At 43.7% G+C, this 19,860-nt stretch overlaps 1 protein-coding gene across 2 annotated transcripts in view; it reads right to left on the bottom strand.

Annotated features, from left to right (window-relative positions):
- The window catches only part of QSER1 (glutamine and serine rich 1), a 92,742-nt gene that overhangs the window by 60,931 nt on the left and 11,951 nt on the right, over positions 1-19,860 (bottom strand). The window lies entirely within an intron of this gene.

Genomic DNA, 19,860 nt, shown 5'->3' with positions numbered 1-19,860 from the left:
ATATCAATCTAATACGCACTTAGATGGACAGAAACCTTTATTAGCATTTCCTAGTCAGTAGGCTTCCACGACCAGACACAGATTGTGCTTTCTAGATGATATAACTCCAAGGGCTCTATTTACTACAATCCGCACATTGAATGCAGATTGTAGCGTGATATTATCGACTGAATTTGCATTGCGAATTCAGACAATATCACAGGGATTTACTACAAACCCCTTGTAGGGACAGAGCTTGCGATAAAGCTCTGTCCCTGCGAATCCCCTCCGCACACTAGTCACGGTATTTTCGCAAAAAATACCGTGACAAAGTGCCCGCGCATGTGCCGACCGACCGTTGCTGCTACCCCACCCGGCGCTAAGCCTCCCCCTCTCCCTTAATTACACTTGTATGCTCCGGGCCTCCGGTGATGTTCTCCATGCCTCTGATCAGGTGATCTCCCATACTGCACTGGGACCCGATCACCTGATGACCGGGCTGCAGTGCACTATGGGAGACCAGCTGACCGGAGGGGAGACATCACCGGTCCCTGGAGTCAGGTAAGTAACAAAAAAATTTGACAATTTTTTTTTTTTTACAGTAATCAGCTTGCGGTCTGTTCAGAACACACAGCTGATTACTGGGACAGACTCCCGGCTCTGCTATCCCCGTTAGAGCAGGGCAGGAGTCCGGTGACTGGGGGAGACCCTCGATAACGCCACCTCCATCGTTATCATCACAGGGCTTTCCCCGATATTTTTTTACAATTTATTTTTAGTAACTCTGGTTGGATCACATTTCCCATTACAATTATGGGAAAAGCAATCTGCTTACTAAAAATAAGTGATACTTAGGGATTGGAGTACAATTTTACAAATTCTACTACAAATTGCCCTGTAATAACTATAGGTGATACTAAAATAATGTGAAAAGGGTGTGAAAACACCCTTTTTCACTTTATTTTAGTAAAAATAATGTTAATAAATAGAGCCCCAAGTGAGAAAGGATATTGCACAAGTAGTGCTTGTGGGGACTCAGATTCAGGTGACTATAAGATGTTGTAAAGTTGCATACTCTACTATTTAAAGCAAGAAGGGAAAGAATAAAATAAAAAAGCATACCCCCCAAATGTGTTGGTAATTAAAATTTAATGGGAAACACTTCACTAAATAAATGACAGTTTAAGTTCTAGCAATAAAGCTATAACAATAAGTTAAAGAGAAAGTAGAAAAAATACCCCTTTGTATTTGAGGAGCTGTATTCTAGCACAAGAACGGCTATTTTCCCGTTGCATGCCACATGTAGAGAGAATTACAAGAAAATTACAAGTTATGGCAGGATAATTATAGTAACCGGATCGTACTGGCTTTAAATTAATCCATAAGGCATAGAGAAAAGGAAATTCTCATCTCCAATGAATAAAAAAGAAAAAAAAAAGAAAGAAAAAACCACAACCCAGGAATGATACACATATGGATATAACTGAAGAATTGTCAGGTTACTTGATTCTGTTCAGTTGTTGTGTAAAAGTTCCTGCATACCCTGTAAATCCAGTTTCTTAGGCTGCCACAGAAAATACAAGGGATCCATCCAAGGTCCAGATGAAAACTTGAGAAGTAGTTCTGTTCTGAGTGCATTGACAAGCCACCGGCAGTCCCAAGTCTGAACAGCTACTCAGGAACCACCCATCCCTGCATGAGTTACCTGCCAGAGGTTAGCATGGCATTCTGTGAGCTGTAGTTCCAAACCACCTGAAGACCAAAAGCGACCCAAGTCTCATGGAGAATAAGCTGTATTAAAACTGCTATTTTTTTTTTTATACACAGCCTCTGGTGCTTAGGTGCGTAACAGCTTAAAGTCCATTCACTTCGTTATTAATACAGTCCTGATCATACACTACAGTGCCCAGATATTGGCCTATGAATTATCAGGCTTGTGCAATGACATTGCAGTTATTAGCACCAATCCCCCTATGAACCCCTGCAACTTCCATTCTCTCTCATGAGGCTTCTCATTATACAAGTAGGTGGCAAGCAATTAATTCCTGCATAGACAATCTGCAGGTGGGCTGTGTCCTATTAGCGTTGGGTATTTTATTTTGTTTTTATTTTATTTATTTTTTTGGGGTGGGGGTTGGGATTACACAGGACACAAAGTAATTTCATGAATTACATAGGACACTAAAAGTAATTGGGGTTAGTTTACTAGAATTCCTTCAGTAACATGGTTTCTCACCTTTATTTATTACTATGATGAATTATACTAACATAAGGTCTACATCATCAAGCTCATGGTCAATCCATAGGTAGAGCTGCTCAGAAGTCAATCAGGGCCTTGTACACTAAAGTTACAAAATAATTTTAACATTTAAAGCCAGTTAACATAGCTTATGAAGTGGGCCGAAAAAATGTTCTAACAATAGACCCATGAGTTGAACGGTCATCCTAAAGCATTGATGATGGGCCCATTATGCAGTCAGATGTGTCCACATACATCCTCTATGCGCTACAAATCTCGTTACAGATGACGTGTGAGCGCCGTACGACTGGGTAGCACTGTGCTTCTTTTCTTGAGACTTATTCCCTTCAAATGTGTCTTACTCGCACAGCAATGCGTCTAGAACACACAAGCAGCTTCTGCTGACTAAAATGATATGCGGCATGCCTATATTCTCTGTGCGACTGCGGGAGTATCTGCATGCGAAATGCTACGTTACAGTGTCAGTGGCTGTGACACTGCAGCATAGCATTTCGCATGCAGACACACCCGCAGTCGCACAGAGAATCTAGGCATGCCGCATATCATTTTAGTCAGCAGAAGCTGCTTGTGTGTTCTAATCACATCGCTGGCTAACATTATCGGGGCGGCACATCGCTGGCTAATTAAATGTAATCAATACGTCTCCTCAGAAAAGAATATATAATCACTAGTAATACATGCCTATGCCTGTCCCCCTCTATACTTGCCCCCCTGTTGATTGCAAAAATTGTCCCCATCTTCAGTCAGGCCCGTCGCTTCCGGGTTTGGGGTATTTTGGAGGGAGGGGTTGTCATGCGCCCATTCTCACTGCTCATGATGGAGACAGGACAGACCACAGTGAATCATTATATAGAGAACGGCACCTCTAAACGGCTAATATAAAAACATAGGAGCAATCTCTGTTCATATAAACAGTTTGGGCCTTTCCTAGCATAGTCAATTTAGGGGCGATGCTGGTACAATCATGAGTGGGGGGCTTCTTGTATAACATGTAAGTTGCTTGTATAAAAGGTGAGCACAGAGGTCGTCGGGTTGGGGCCCAAATACTTGTTCTGGTGTTCACTATAGATACCATACAGTAAGACACAGGGTAAGGGAGAATAACACTGTGTAGGATATACCCACTGATATCTATAAATGTACACACAACAGCCACGAAAATGTATTAGCTCTTAGTCAAGAGAACACAATGCCACCCACTTTGAGAAATATCACCGTGGCATAAATAATGGGATTTTGGTACCTACCGGTAAATCCTTTTCTCTGATTCCACAGGGGACACTGGAGGTGCTTACGCTGGGGTATAGAGGCGTGGATAACTGGAGCCGGCACTTTCAATAATTTAGAAGTGTGAAGCTCCTCCCCCTCTATGGCCCATCAGCCCTCAGTTTAGAAAATGAAGACCGAGAGGAGATGGAGAACAAGCGGAGTAAAAAGGGAGAGAACACACAATAATCAAAACATACAACATATGGAACAAACCGAACAGGCAGGCTAAGAGCGCAGAGGTGGGCGTCCAGCGTCCCCTGTGGAATCAGAGAAAAGGATTTACCGGTAGGTACCAAAATCCCATATTCGCTTTCATCCACTAGGGGACACTGGAGGTGCTTACGCTGGGGACGTCCCAAAGTTTTCCCCACGGGCGGGAGCGCTCTGCGGGGCCTGCAGAACAAGACGGCCAAAACAGGATGCTGAAACCGCGAACGTATCAAATTTGTAAAACTTGACAAACGTGTGCACAGAAGACCAAGTGGCCGCACGGCACAACTGTGACGTGGAGGCTCCCCTACCGGCCGCCCAGGACGCACCCACAGAACGTGTGGAATGAGCTGAAATGGACGAAGGAGGCCGGCGTTCGGCACCAACATAAGCCTGATGAATAGTCAGTCGGATCCAACGTGCCAAAGTCTGCTTAGACGCTGGCCAACCCCTCCGAACCGCATCATAGAGGACAAAAAGTGACTCAGACTTACGGAGGGAAGCAGTCCTGTCAACATAAATGCGGAGAGCTCTAACCACATCCAAGGTAGAAGAACCACCAGAGTCCTCCACCAAAGACGGTACCACAATAGGCTGATTAATATGAAAAGCCGACACTACCTTGGGAAGGAAGGCGGCTACCGGATCTGCAGCATTCCATTATACTTTTGTTGGAAAAAAAAGTTGATCTAAGCATTTCTCTACATAATGAAAGCAAATAAGGCCTAAGATGCAAGCGTATAAAGAATTCAGCATTTGCCCCCACCTCAGTTTAGATATGACCCTCTGATTTGAAAAATGGTGCGATAATTGAAAAGCTCATCCTGATCCCTGTGGCAAACACAGGACACGATCATCAAGGAGAGCTCTAGGGCAGACAAGATACACACACACACTGCCAGTTTTGCCTGCTTTGAAGCTGACGTGTCAAGCTACAAGCCACTAATTGTCCCTAAAATGTCAGCGACAACCACGGTTCATTTGATATGAAAACAGCAAGCTCCCTATTGAAAATCAGTAACACGGTGTAAACAATGAAATACGCTTAACTGCACAAATGAGAAGACAGATGCGCCGTCTTAGAGGGAGAACGCCTTCTAAGCAAAGTGTGGTGAAAGAAAGATGTATGCATAGGTGAGGGACCTATTTAAAGATGGCGATCTGGAGACTATCTGGAGTTACCTTATACAGCGCCACATCTTTTAAGTGTCCCATGAGATTTAAAAAAAACAAAAAACAAACATCATTTGGGGGGGTGGGGGCGATTCAATTCCATTATCAGGCACCATAAACAATGGGCGCCCAACGGAGCTATTCTAACAGGACCGGCTTTAGCCATGCAGAGCAGCTAAACCAGTCTAAAGTGCTGCTGTGGGTGCCCACATTGCTGACGTCTCGCACATTTCTGTACACTACTTCAGGAGAAGTCGAGCATAAATGTGTCTACCCGCGGTACGGGCGCCCGAACGGAGCAAGAATTGAATTGCTCCGTTGGAGGCTCATTAGTCAAGGCGCCCAATAAAATAATTTAAAATCGCCCCCTGAAGCTGGCCACACACTAGACCAACTTGCATCCAACCAGCCAACTAGTTGATTGGTTGGAATGAAAATCTGGTAATGTATGGGAGTAACTGATGATCAGCAATTTGCTCCTAAATGCCAGAAAACAGATGAAAATGGTCGGTCAGACAAGTTTGTTAAATGTTTGTTCTAAACAATTTGTTCAAACAGTTTTTGTCCATTTTCCGGCATTTTGGAGCAAATTGCTTATTGTCATTTGCTTCCATACCTTACCAGATTTTTATTCCAACCAATCGACCAGTTGGATGTAAGTTGGTCTAGTGTGTGGCCAGCTTTAGAGTTTAAAGTGTGTCTGTATGTGTGTCATCCTACATCAGCTATACATTGTGTGCTATATGCAAAACACAGCAGTACGTTCCCTAAATACAAAATACATTTGCATAGCTCGTGGTTTGTTCAGGTGCAAATTTGGACCCATTACCTGGAATTCACTGAAAAGGCAGCCTCTTATGTAGCTTTTGTTATACATGGAATGTGACAAATTTCTACTGAAAATAATTATGATTTATTCATATGGGAAAACTATAAAGAAAAGAATATGCAAAATAAGAATTCAATGTAAAAAATTATATGTAATGTTAATCCCGGCAAATCAATAATATTGCTTGAAAAGTGCAGCAGATTCAGTCTGCCCACACCTACTTTGCTCTGACGGTGTCAGTACCATGTCACCAGCAGGCCAAAACCCTAATCCATAAAAATCTGAAAATCTGACCCAATAAAGACATTTCTATGTAGCTTAACTGGGCCCTGCCCTGAGCACTGCCATGCTGATGTACACGTGTCACTAACTAACCATGTATTCATTCTATTCCAATTAGCCACAAGTACCGTCTCCTGGCGACTTCGGGTGCTTTCTGCTCACAGGCTATGGAGGTGTAAGCACAGCTCGGCCCCTAAGCAAATGCTTACAAGCCACTAAATGTACACTCAGGGAAACCCTCAAAGTGCAACCTGTTGTGAATACTTGAAAAGTAACTCCCACTAAGAGCCGGTGAAACAATCACCAGCAGCCCAGCATCTCCGCCCATCAAGTGCTGGGCACACCCCTATAGTGATGAAAAGGGGGTGGGGTCTCAAGGACACACCCCTTTTTCAGGCACACACAGAAGAGTGCCTTTCTGTCATCGCCGTCCTGCCCCCTGCCTACCCTAGAATGGACATTATTATATTGTTCACACATTGCGAAACACATTCTCCTTCTACAAGGACACAACCTACTGACCATTGGCCAATACTGCTGTGTGACTGGTATATATAGCCCAGCAAGAACCTCTGCAATGAAGCTGTACCAATTTGCAATATGTAGCACTTATCCTCATGTATCAAATTTTCCTATAGAATGTAGGCCTACGAGCAGGGCCCTCTTACCTTTTTGTCTGTCTGTTATTACCCAGTTGAATAAAATAAAATTGGAAACAACTTTCCCTGCTCATATAAGGACATTACAAAATTAAAGCAAGGACAGCTTGTCAAGACCCTCATGCAATTCCTATTAGATGATGGAAAATCCCATAACATTTTTAATACATTTGCAAAAAAAAAATCTGGTAGTCATTAAAAGGTTTTCATGTCTGACTGAGAGCTTGCTGGCTAAGGCCATAATGGAAATAGAATTTTAGAGCAATATAATATATACAATAATCACGCTAGCACAACGCTTATTTGAAATGTTTAATAACACTTTTTATCATGAATTTAAGTTTTTTAAATTCATAAACCTAACTGATAAGGTGATTTCAAGAGGTTATTTATTTTTTGCAGCTTTCGATATGATAAGTTTATATAAAAGTTGCTTCTTGTCTTTCTACTTGGCATTTCAGACAGGTATCAAATATTGCAGGCAGACAAGGATACAGAAAGATATTTTATTAATTTTATTATTAAACAAAATTAGACAACTAAACAACGTTGAGAGCAACAATCTCCTTAATTATCATTCGAGTTTCATTTCAACAATAAAATGTGCCATTTTGTGTAAAAAGGCACTAAGAGAACCTGAAAACATGCACCTTGGCATATGTCAGAACATTTAGCAGGAGGAGGAATTGCACTAGGAAGAGTAAACGTGTAAACCAGTGGTTCTCAAATCTAGTCCTCAAGTACCACCAACAGGTCATGTTTTGCTATTTTTTTTAATCATGCACAGGCAAGTTAATTTTATGGCCTGCTTCCACAGACCGAAATCCTGAAAACATGACATGTTGGGAAAACTTGATGGTTCAGTCGGTGGTAACAATAAAGTCTTCCCTTGCTATGGGACTGTGAAAACACCCTCTCTTAATAATGGGGTAATATATTCTGGATGCACTGTGCTATTCAAGGACCAAGTACAATAGTGTTCATTCTAGCACCCTGCACCTGTCAAAACCCATGCAGTTCCTCTTTTCTGTCTGGGGTGTTGCTCTCTGCTCTGGTGCTTCTAGCACACTATGGTCTGCATCTCCAGTTTGTTGCAGATGAGTGTGCTAGAAGCACCAGAGTAGAGAGCAACACCCCAGGCAGAAAAGAGGAACTGCACAGGTTGTGACAGGTGCAGTGTACTAGAATGAACACTATTAACAATGTATCAAAACTTCCCTGAGAAGTGAGAAAGGTATTTCTGTATCTTGGAGTGTACTGTGTACTGCGATCCTTCAAAAGTGTTCAAAATGTAACTTTTAATAGGACAATTATAAATAATTACTTAAGGGGGGGGCTACATTTTCTTTGGGGGGGGGCTCTAAGTAGTGGGCGACTGGCTGAGAAATTCAATTGTTGCTACGATTGGGTGTAAATGCCGCTGGCGCACACATTCCTGCTCACCGCTTCCTGAGGTGGCAAGCAAAAATGGGTGAAACGTCTGGCTTTTGGACGCCCAAACGGCACTTTGAGTCACACTAATTATTTTAGATGGGACTAGCCGCTTTGCGTGGCTAAACCTGGTGCTTTTGGGCTCGACAAACACAACAATTAATGGGCGCTGATAACCATTGAATTGCTCCATTGGATTTCACAGGTACCCCCGACCTTGGTGTCTAACCTCTAGTGTTAACCAGTGTTTCACGTGTATAAAGTGCCAATTACATCTATTAGTAATTTCAGTCTTGGTGGTAGATTTACTATGGAGAGGTTTGATCAGCGGCTTTGACAACACGCTCCCTAATAAATCTACCTCTTGGAGTTAATAAGATATAATAACCCGGCCATGGGTCCATTAATATCAGTTTCCTGATCTGAACTGTGTATTATCGGATAGTGTAACAGTTTCTATTCTGATCAATACCCGAGCCCTTATTAAAAAAATTGCACAGCAACGTGTTACGTTCAAGCATGTCCTGAATCATTACCACCACCTACCTGACGGTGTCCCAATGTAACTCACTCAGGTGACTAAGTCCCTCCATCTCCAAAACCATATAACAAAGACTGGATACTCTTTGTTTGAAAGGGAGGCTCTTCTTTCAAACTATGTACCCCATCTGGATCCGCCCTGTGGGGGAGGGGGGACGTCTAAAACAACTGAATTGTCCCCACTGAGTCCAGGGATGGAGGAAGATCTCCGCCAACCTGGCCCTGCAGCACATCTGAGAGTTATATTGCTGCACCTGCATGTGTGTACGGGTGACCCACCGACCTCCGGTACACTGGCTGCAAAGCCTGCCAACACAGATATCACAACTGGGTGGGCAAATTGAAATGCCCTCCCAGTTGTGACGTCAGCCCAGACATATCGAGCAGCCGATCGCTAAGCGTGTGTGGCCTACTAATCAGACGGCAGATCGGTCAGCTGACTGGTCGTTTTAGCGTTTACCCAGCATAATGGTTACAAACAGGGGACAATTCTCTTTGATCACTGAAAGATCATTTCAAATCAGCCTCATACACACTGGCATTAATGTTATACACTGTATTAGTGTTTGTAATGCTGGTGCAACGCATGAAAATGGGTCTGAAAATGTAATCTGTTTTTTAGTGACCTTATACAAATTATCGGGAGGTCTGCAGCTTGTCAAATGTTCCTGCTGCATTCACTTGCGGTAAATGTATTTTGGAACCTCTAATGACCACCCCCATATGAGAGGAAAAGAGCTATTGGCATCTATGCTAGCCCTTCCTAATACAAACAAATGCCAGTGGATATAAAGTCTTAGGCGGAAATGTATCAAACCTTCCAAAGAGTGGAGAAGCGGACAAGTAAATAAGCTGCCTATAGCAACTGATCTGCTCCTAGCCAACATTTATCAAGTGCACTCCATAAAGTGATAGGTAGAACCTGACTGGCTGCAATGATCAATTTCTCCAATCCTTAGAAGGTTTAATACATCTGTCCCTTAAAACGGATGATGTTAATCCTCTTTATACCGTAAACGTATTTAAAAAAATAAAATTAAAAACACACTAATTGGCAACTTAGATTTTTTTTAAAATGCATTTTAGCCATCAATGATGCCTATTAGATTACAGGGTACCACAAGTGACTACTACCCGATTTCCTCTATGCAATTACACCGATAGCCTGGTATTACCTCCACGGTATAAGAAACAGCTTACGGAACTATTATAAATATGCAAGGGGAGACTTTTGGGGTGCCTCATGTCATAGGCTTGTTTACTAGGCATTTTGAATGTTATTTAGTGTTTGAATTTTCTTTTTTTTTTTTTTATCCTGCCAGAATTGAACCAAAATTTAGGTTTATAAGAATACAACCTATCAATTCATTAAGTAGCAGTTACATGGCTCAGTAATGTCCCTGGAGAACTGATAATCATAATGCAGTTTATTATATAATGAACTGCATGTAGCTGATTGGAACACTGTTGGGTCAATCCAATTAGCCGCGATGATCATGTGGATGTGAGTCATTACGGCAACAGCCGCACTTTGCGGCAGCCCAAGCCAGAACAAAAGTGGACGCAACCCCATAGGGCTGCAAGCAAAATTGTGCAAATTCGTGTTCAGAGCGGGTCACGAGGGAGGTGAGAGATGTGGAGCCATTTCTTTACCGCTATAGCAACGGCAACTTGCACCCATCGCCAACAACTGGATTGACCCGTGTCTCATACCTCAATTAATCACAATCCTTCAGATGGTGCATACTGCAATATTACTGTTTGCAGTTTCAAATTAAATGGAACCTAAACTAATAGCTTTGTAGTAGATTTATAGAAAAATTACAAATAATTTTTTTTTTTACGAAAATCATTGTTCCGCAACAGGAAGAAAATGTATTTGTAGTGGGAAAGCCGATAAACAAAGTCTCCTGACTTGATTTCTGAGCCGTTGCCAGTGCTGAATAGGGCATCCTGGCATCACCTGCTTCCAGACCATCTTTTTTGCCTGCAACCGTTATTAGTAAAGCCGTATAAGGCCCTCGGGATCATTTGGTCTGGCCCTCTGAGCTTTGTTCTGCTAAACTCATCTGGCTAGCAGGGTGCCTACAATGGCACCCTGCAGCCAGAATCTATGTAGCAGTACCACCTGGAGCATCCTTAGGATGCTTCAGATTATCCCACTGCTGAATTTACAGCTCCTCAGAGCATCCTCAGGATGCTCCGGGCATTGCTGTAATCAGTGGCAATTGTTGCCTTGTCCCCACGTGACGTCACGTGGAGGGGGCGTGGCCTGCACCAGGTCCGCGAATAATGTTCTATATATCAAAATGGCTCTCGGCAGAAAAAAGGCTCCCCACCCATGCTGTAGAATGATCAACACTTGTTTGCATGGAGGCTTGAACTTCCTTCAAGGTCAATGTAGTCAAAACACTTAATGCTTTTAAACCAAGGGTGGGCGATAAGTGGCCCAGCTGTGGTAGAACTAAACATGCCAGAATGCCCTGCAACAGTTTTTCTAAATGACCATGCTAAAACTGTTGCAGGGCAATCTGGAATGTGTAGTTCACCAGCTGCTGGAGGGCCACTAATTGCCCACCCCTATTTGAAACTATTTGTACTGTACACATCATTATCCTCCACTACTAGAGATCGGTGGGATACCAGTTATATATCCATCTACATACATCAACATCTATCCACACAAACGATGACGTTAAACTTCCCCTATCTATAACATTCTGAAGCTTGATCTAGCATTCCCGCTAGGCTGATTTAGCAGGGCGCCGCACCTTGCCCCATTTCAAAATGGCAAAATGCACCCTGCCCTTATAGCGGCGTCCTGCTGAAACAGCTCGCCAAATGGCTGCCATCCTCATCATGCGGGGAGGGGGGGGGGATTTTACGCTGCAGCACTCACCCCTGATGAATAGATGCCGTGCGCATGGCATCTTTTGCAACACAGCATGTCTAAGTGCTGAGCACGCCCCCCCAAGAGTGATGAAAAGGGGACACGTCTTAAGAATTTGTCCACTTTTCTCGTGACTACTTATACACTAGTGCCCTTTTTACGGTCCGGCACGCTGCTCCGCACCGGATCTAAAATGATCACTATTGATCTAGTAACCAGAATGTCACCAAATTTGGTAGGGAGAGTAATTAGTATACGGGAAGCAGGATTACGCGAAAAAAAAATGTTTTAGTGCAAAAGGTCAGCAATAGGAGGAATATGGCACTGTACAATGTACAAACAGCATTAAAATGGACAGACAAGTGTTATTGCTATGTTACCGTTAGTGTAATAGTTCATTGCAGTTTAGTCTTGTTATTCCTATATTTTAGTGTCCCTAACAAATTCGGTGACTTTCTGGGGGCAATTTAATTGTTGTGTGGGTGGCGGTAACTAATGGGCGCCTAGTGTTGCAATTTAATTGTTCTGGGCACCCATTAATTATTGCGGCCTTCACACCCTATTAGAACCGGTTCAGCCATGTAAAACGGCTAAACTCTTCTAAAGTCCCGATTAGGGTGGCCAAACTGCAGCTAGGGCGCCCTAACCCCAGGTTTATCGCAATGAATTGCTCCATCAGGTGCCCTAAAAGAAAAATAGCCACCGAAAAAACAATTGAATCGCTTTCAACAATTCTATTCAACGAAGTGAATAGCGCCGGGAATCAGCTCCCGGAGCTATTCAATTTATATGCGCTATTAAGCCCGACTGGGATTTCTTCTAGCAACCCTCCGGGGAAAGTCCATACGCGATGCATTTTTTTGCCCTTAGCGCCGGGAAAACAACATCGCGCCGGGAAGTTTAGTCGAATGCCCATTCTCGCGCATAAAAAACACCCTGTTTAAAAAGGCCTTCACCAGCCACCTTTCATCAATAGAGCCAGAGGCCAGAAAGATTGCCGGAGGCACAGCGGAGATCGCTGTATGCTGAGCTACAACCCCCGCTAACAGACTGGGTACAGTCCGCAGACAGCAGAGTGGGAGCGAGTACAGCATCAAGTGGCACATGTTCACCAGCAACAAAGGACAACGCCGCTTTTAGGGTAAGATAGGGACAGTTACCCGTTTGCACTGCACCAAAGGGCACCTATCATTCCCACAAAAGGAGTGTAAACATTAATGCTTCAATATCACTGGTACTTTATAATTTTCAGTTAATTTTGCACTAGTCACATTTCGTTTTTGTTGTTTGATTTTATTTTTATTTTATCTTCATTTCTATTCAAAGTAACTCATCCTCTTTTCTTTTTTATTTTATTTAAGTATTTCCATACCTCCTTTTTATGTGTTCGTTTGGTTTGCAGTTTGATTATTTATTTATTCATTTTTCTGTGGACCAGCAGGTATCAATAGTAATTAGTACATACAAATCCCCCCCCCCAAAAAAAAAAGCGCTTCTTGCATTAACCACTTCCCCGACCTAACTTCTCGCAGAGTTGAATAGCTCCGGGAGCTCATTCCAGGCGCTATTCACTTCGCGTTTAATTGAATCGTGCCCTTTGATTGTTTTGGTTGGTACACACTATGCAATATGTCATTTATTCAGCCGAATGGAATCTCACATCTGCATCTGTTTGTGTGCACAGAAAATATGTCTGCAACTAAGACATATCACATCGGCCCTCCAGTACAGCGAATGCCGATATAATGGTACGTCTGGCTGTCTGTACCGCCGACAATGATGTCACTACTGGTCCCTGTTGCCACTTACCAAATTGTCTGATCGGTCAGCCCATCGGGCGCCTGGCAGTTCCATCGCTCAGGTGTGTACCCAGCATAACAGCAAGCTACAGACGGCTTTGAATAGGGGGAAGTTTCATTATGGCCACCATAAATGAATGTGTAGGACTTCATTATTACTCTATAACACACTTTCCATGAATGTCAGACCAGCAGGAGATTGTCCCTGAGTAAGCATCTTCCCCACACGTTACCCCAGAGCAACAAATAAGCGGAACCATTTTCTGACATATGCTTCAGGGAGTGAGACATAAGAGGTGCTGAGGACTCGTGGAAACAAATATCAATGAAAAACTAACAAACATAAAAACCTTTCCCCAGGAAAGATGAGAGGTTATCGCTCTCATTATTAACGTGCGTATCCACTAGGCGATTAAAATGAGCGATTGAACGATAATGACATAGTTATCGTCCAATCACTCATTAATCGTTCACAAATCAGGCATTAAAATGTCGAAAACGACCAGTGATGTGCGCTCCCGCTGTTTGTTTTTTTACATCAACCATTGTCTGAACATGCTGGTCAATCTGCCGATAACGACAGATTGTGCATGTTCGGGGATAAGGGAGGGTGTCTGCAGTGAACGACATATCATTCAGTCAGGCACTATACAGGATGCGGAACGCCTGTATGATTACAATGTTGCAATTGTACTGTCGGTCCTCTATCGGAAAGTGAATACGCACCTTTAGTGCTGCCGCATAAACTATCCTACATCTATTTAACACGTCATACGCGTGCGCCATGCATTCCGAACAGCCAGCACACAAGTCAGATAGACTAAAGATCATCGAATGTCATTTTTACGGTCTTTTGACACAGGTTTATGCCAAAATAACACAGGATTCTACACTTAGGATTGTATGTGCTTTGGCATAAGCGATGTTTAAATGAATAGTGGCATAGCTAGCCATGCACGGTTTGGTAAAGATGTCTGAGATTGTGGCCTGGGTGTGCCTATATGCACTATGATTTGCCACAAGTCTTTGTCTGAAATTGCATAATTGGCAAACAAAAAAACAGCACCATCAGTAGCTAGAAATCCCCATTGTTGAATATACCTGGACTAGGTTTGGTATTCTGCAAATAATCATGTGTCAATATAGACAGGAAGCTTAAAATTCTAAGTAACGCCCAGAACATTTAAGCACACTTAGGAGGGGATTCAATGCTGTTTATCGCTGCCATCTAAAGTGACTAAGAAGCTGCACATATTACAGATTTCTGCTTGCACCCTCCCAAGGTGCGAGCGGGCATCTGCAATGAGTGCAGCTTCGGGGCTGGTCGCAAGTGCTGGGTGCACCTTAACTGCAGTGCGGCCGGCACTTAACATGGGCGAGGCGGCTAGTCCCGTGAAATAGGGTGCCCTCTGGGCTGTCAGGCTTTTTCCAAGGATGGAAACTAGTCAGGAGATGTGAACGGTGCCTTTGTGCAAAGCAGAACAGGGTATAGCCATTACTTGGGCAGTTTAGCTTTGTAGGAAGGATTATAAGACATCACCCTTTATTTGACAGCAAATTGTTTTCATGAGAATGTCCCAATAAATAATACTGTTTGCTTACAATATGTTTCATACCATCATCACAATACTTATCCTTGTTTACATTCCTCCTCCAACAAATGATATATTTAGCACCGCAGGATAAAAGAAAAAAAAAAAAAACACAACACTGTGTGGGAGCACAACATCTAGGAAGTGTGACAAAGTTGTACATTGCTTGTCTGCATATAAGAATAACAAAAGTACCATTTGAGCGAACATTTCCCGAGTACACTGCACATTCCCTTAAAAGGACGGTAAAAGATCTTAAAATACTCCATGTAGATCTAAAATGAAATATTATTTACGCAGAGTTCAGCATACACCTGCCTATTCGAGTCATATGCATTTTAATTGCATTTACACTTACAACAGGAGAGGCAAAACAGTGGTGTGACGGCTGGGGGGGGAGGGGGAGTGGGGTATTACTCAGGTAGGCAAGGTGTGTCAGCACAAATGCATCTTGCGCAGACCTGGACATATGTGAATATACCCACGTTTTGAAAACACATCTTTGTGCCTAGTGTAGGGCAGGGGTGTTCCAGACTTTCTTCTTCCTTTTTCTCCACCTCCGGCTTGCTACTAAAACTGAGGTGCCTTGGCCTGGGGGCGGGGTATAGGAGGGGGCCCGATGCATCCTGGGATGACAACTTTAACTGTGTGGTGCCCATGGACAAGCCCATGCCTATACCCCAAGGTATCCCTGTGGATCCCTAAGGACCCTGGAGTAGAAAGCCTGGAATTGAAATTTGAGTCCCGAATTGCGAATCATAGGAACACTTGGTGAAGTGGCCAGATGGGAATGTGTAGATAGGCATCTTTTATGTCCAAAAACACCAGAAACTCGTCTTCCTCAAGCCCCACAATGACAGATGCAAAGGACTCCATCTTGAACCTGAATACTCTCAGATACGGATTGAGATCCTTCAGGTTCAGAATAGGTCTGACCGATCCATCCGGCTTCGGAACCACGAACAAGCTGGAGTAGAACCCTTGTTTAAATTGATGTGTGGGGACCTGTACCAACACTCGAGCGTTCAGAAGTTTGTCTACAGCTTCTTGCATCATGACCCATCTGTCGTTGGAAACTGGCAAACCTGTGGTGAAAAAACCAGGTGGTGGTTGGATCTGGAAATCGAGATTGTACCCCTGGGTGATGGAGGTCCCGAATGCAGGCGTCCGGACAAGATTGTGCCCACCCTATCCTGAAATTGAAGACGAGCTCCCACGCTGGGGCCGCCCAGGTAAGAGGGAAACCAGTCATGCACTGGGTTTGGTGGAGGGCTTATTGTTCTGGTGTGTAGAGGCTGCTGCGGCTCTAACCCTACCTCTGGAACGGCCTCTAAACCTTCCTGAGGCACGAAAGGATGGTCCTGAATAAAAGCTTACGGGAACCCGGAGCAGCTGAGGGGAGAGAAGTAGATTTACCCCCGTAGCCTGGGAGATCCACTTGTCCAGTTGGGGTCCGAATAGGACGTCAGCAGTGAATGGAAGTGCTTCCACCGCCCTCTGATTCTGCATCAGCCTGTCACTGTCACAGCCAAAGAGCTCTGCGGGCCGATATTGCTAGAGCGGATGACCTAGAAGAAGTGAGATTACATACCTCTTTTGAAGCCTCGCCAAGATAAGCAGCCGACTCACCAATCTGTTCTGCTAAATGAATAAGATCCTCAGGTAGGAGTTCTGTTCGCAATCCTTCGAATAGTTGTTGAGCCCAGGCTTCAATCGCCTTATTGAACCAGCAGCCCACTAGCGCAGGGCGAAGAATCACGCCCACTACTGTGTAAATGGACTTTAGGGTGTTCCCCCAACTTCCTGTCGGAAGTCTCTTTTAAGAAAATGGCCCCTTGTACTGGCAGAACCGTCTTTTTGGACAGACGAGACACTGAGGGAATTACCGAGGTTGGAGTCTCACATAGCTTTCCTGCTTTCTGTAGGGAAAGGGTACGAGGACAAAAGTCGAAGGGATACCTGGAATTTTTTTATCTGGGTGTTTCCAGCTCTTCAGATGCTGGAAAGTAGGCAGCCTGTCTTTGCTTTTTACTAAAGATAGACGGCAGAGCAGAACCCTGGTCCTCTTCCTCCACGTTTAATACCTGACGTATTGCTAAAATCAGAGCTTCTATCCCATGGGACAGAGGTTCCAGATCTTCCGGAACCTGTTTGTCCCCAGAATCATGAAACTCGCCCTCCTCTAGTGTGGACATACCCTCAATCCTACAGTCAGATGACTCTGAGGATGAGGATAACAGCCTCTACTTGGGAACCTGTTGTGAAGTCCCCGCGGGACGTGGTCATGGCTTTTGTGAGCCCCTCCACCGACTTATCTAGCGAACAAGATTAGGCTGGTTCAGGAGGAGAGAGGGTAGAACTCAGATCTGGAAAGCTCTCTATCCTTACGAGAGGTCTCCAGTTCTGCAGACAGGTGTGGCATAACAGAAGTAAACTGCGCCACCCAATAAGGCGGTTCCTGCGTCTGGGGTGATCCTTGAGCCTGCTGCTCTGAATCACAATTGTCACACAACAGGGAGCTAGAGAATTGTCCCTGTGTAAACTTTTCTGCGTACTCTGTGCAAGAAAAAGTTTTCTGTGAAGCTTTAGATCCTTTACCAGCCATGGTACCCAACACTGGACATACAAACAATACAGTAGTGTAGTGGACAGTGTAAGAGTAGAGAAAGACATATAGGAGGAGATAAGGGCAGAGAGGGAGGAGAGCCACACCCACCCAAACAGTGCTGTTAGCAGTGCCAAAAGCGCTAATCGGGGAGCCAGGATAATACTCACAGTAACTGCAGAGGCTGCAAGTGGCGGTTAGGCTAATTGGGGACCGCGACATATGCCGCATGCAGCGCGTCCTGGTATCACTGCAGAGACAGTGGTCTCTGTAGCAGAGGACCCGTGCGTGAGCCGCAAGCAGCTGCGATAGGTTCCCCCTCGGCAGCTCAATCGTCGCAGCCAGGCAGGGGTAGCCAGCTGCCTGTCATGTCCTCAATGCTTGTTTTAGCATCTTCTTTACCTAACTGTTAAACTAAAACTATGCCCTGAGGAGAAGCCCAAAGTATGACCAGTTCCCTTGGACACAATACGAAGACTGGCTGGTAGGGGGTATAGAGGGGGAAGGAGCTAGTCACACTTTCTAAATTTAAAGTGCCAGCTCCCGGTTAGAACACATCTATACACCACTGTCATAAAGCCTCCAGGGTCCCCTAGTGGATGGATAAAGCACTGGAATTTAGACTTAGGAGTATATTTACTAAAAGTTGATTTTAAATTATTTAAAATCTATAAAAATTCATTAACCTTGATGTTGTGTTTCTGTGGATAATTAACACATTTACGAATACTTAAAAAAAAAAAAATTGTCTATTAGTAAAGGTGCATACACGTACCGATTTGTCGTTGACGACGTTATCGTTCAAAATATCGTTCAGTTTCTGAGTTATAACGATGAACGATAATCGTTCAAGCGTGCTCCCGTTTGTAGTTTATCGTCCATTTCGGACTGTCCAACATAACGATTTTCATTAAGGGAAGGAACATTTTTTGTTCATCATTGTAAAAATCGTTCATTACACTTCCAAAAATCGTTCACTTTTTCAAGGGAAAATCTGACAGAAAATCATTACGTGTGTATGCACCTTAACTGTGATTTAGCCCCAGGAACACACCATCGATGTTGATCATTTTTATTGATTTTAAATCGACCTTTAGTAAATATACCTCTTAGGCCTGTATTCAACTAGCAGCTAAAAGGCCCGGACTTTTCGCCCGTTGTACATTCCGTCGCCATCGCCTGTTTGGGACGCGATTTTGCATCCTGCGCGTCCCCACGTTTCGCCCTATTCAATTGCAGAACAGGCGAAAACATAAAGAGGCGAATGCATAACAGGTGGAAAGAACTGAATAGAATGGGGGGGGGGGGCAGTCTGTACCCCAAAATAAGATGCACTGACATTGGAAATCATTACAGATGTGTACAATTAGCCCTAATAAATGTACTTTGTGTCCTTAAGTTGTGTTAAAGTCTGTCTGTAAGTTTTTTTGTAAAAGTGGTAAAGACTGACAGAAGACAGTATATTCTGGCGATGAAAATGGGTGCTAGCATATTTTTGTGTCTCTAAAGTGCACTTTTTTTTTTTTTTATAAAAAGGGAAAATCCACCTGCTGCATGCACCTGCAATCCTAAAAACACCTGGCCCATCCAAACAACCCCCCCAAGAAACCTATTTCACTATTGTTTATCCTTGTCCCCCCACTTTTTTCATTTTTTGACAAAAAATTACATGTCTTTTTTTGGGGCGTGTTTTGAGGTTATTTTTTTTACCCCAATTTGTCCTGGGGGGGGGGGGGGGATGTCCAAAGGGTTCTAAATCAATTCCCCACACTTGCACCCCAAAATAGAGATTTCGCAGTTTATTCCGCCTGCCATTTATTGGCAAAACTTTATGCCTGCTACAGTGCATTGAGTTTCTGTGTACGCGAAAACGTCCTGAAATTGAATTTGGAGATAACACGCAAACAGGCGAAAGGCAGCAATCGGCAAAACTCTTTTGCGGATTACAGCTTTTCGCGTCTAATTGAATCCGGCCCTTAGACTGAACCAAGTATTACTGAAACGAAAGATTAAAGATAAAAAAAGACCTAGGGGTTCATTTACTGAGCGGCGCTTTTAGAATCAAGCGATTTTCCTGTGAGATTTAAAATGGCGATACAGGTTGTAAAGTCATCAGCAAAACTGCAGAAAATTGTCGGTTTATTAAATAAAACTCCATAACAGCTAACCACTATCTCCGTCTCCTAAAGTGGATAGAGCCACCAATTACATGCTTGAAATACAACCGTAGGATTTAATTCGACACTTCCATCCCACATCAATGGCATGGGGAAATGTTAGTGTCAGTATAACCGGAGCCCTGGAAAATGGACCAAAACAAAACACAGCTTATACATGTAATC

Source organism: Taudactylus pleione, unplaced genomic scaffold (genome assembly GCF_031769625.1).
Source record: "Taudactylus pleione unplaced genomic scaffold, aTauple2 ptg000100l, whole genome shotgun sequence".
NCBI classification, from domain to species: Eukaryota; Metazoa; Chordata; class Amphibia; order Anura; family Myobatrachidae; genus Taudactylus; species Taudactylus pleione.
The sequence above is the reverse complement of the archived record's forward strand: the minus strand, read 5'-3'. Positions and strand labels throughout refer to the sequence as shown.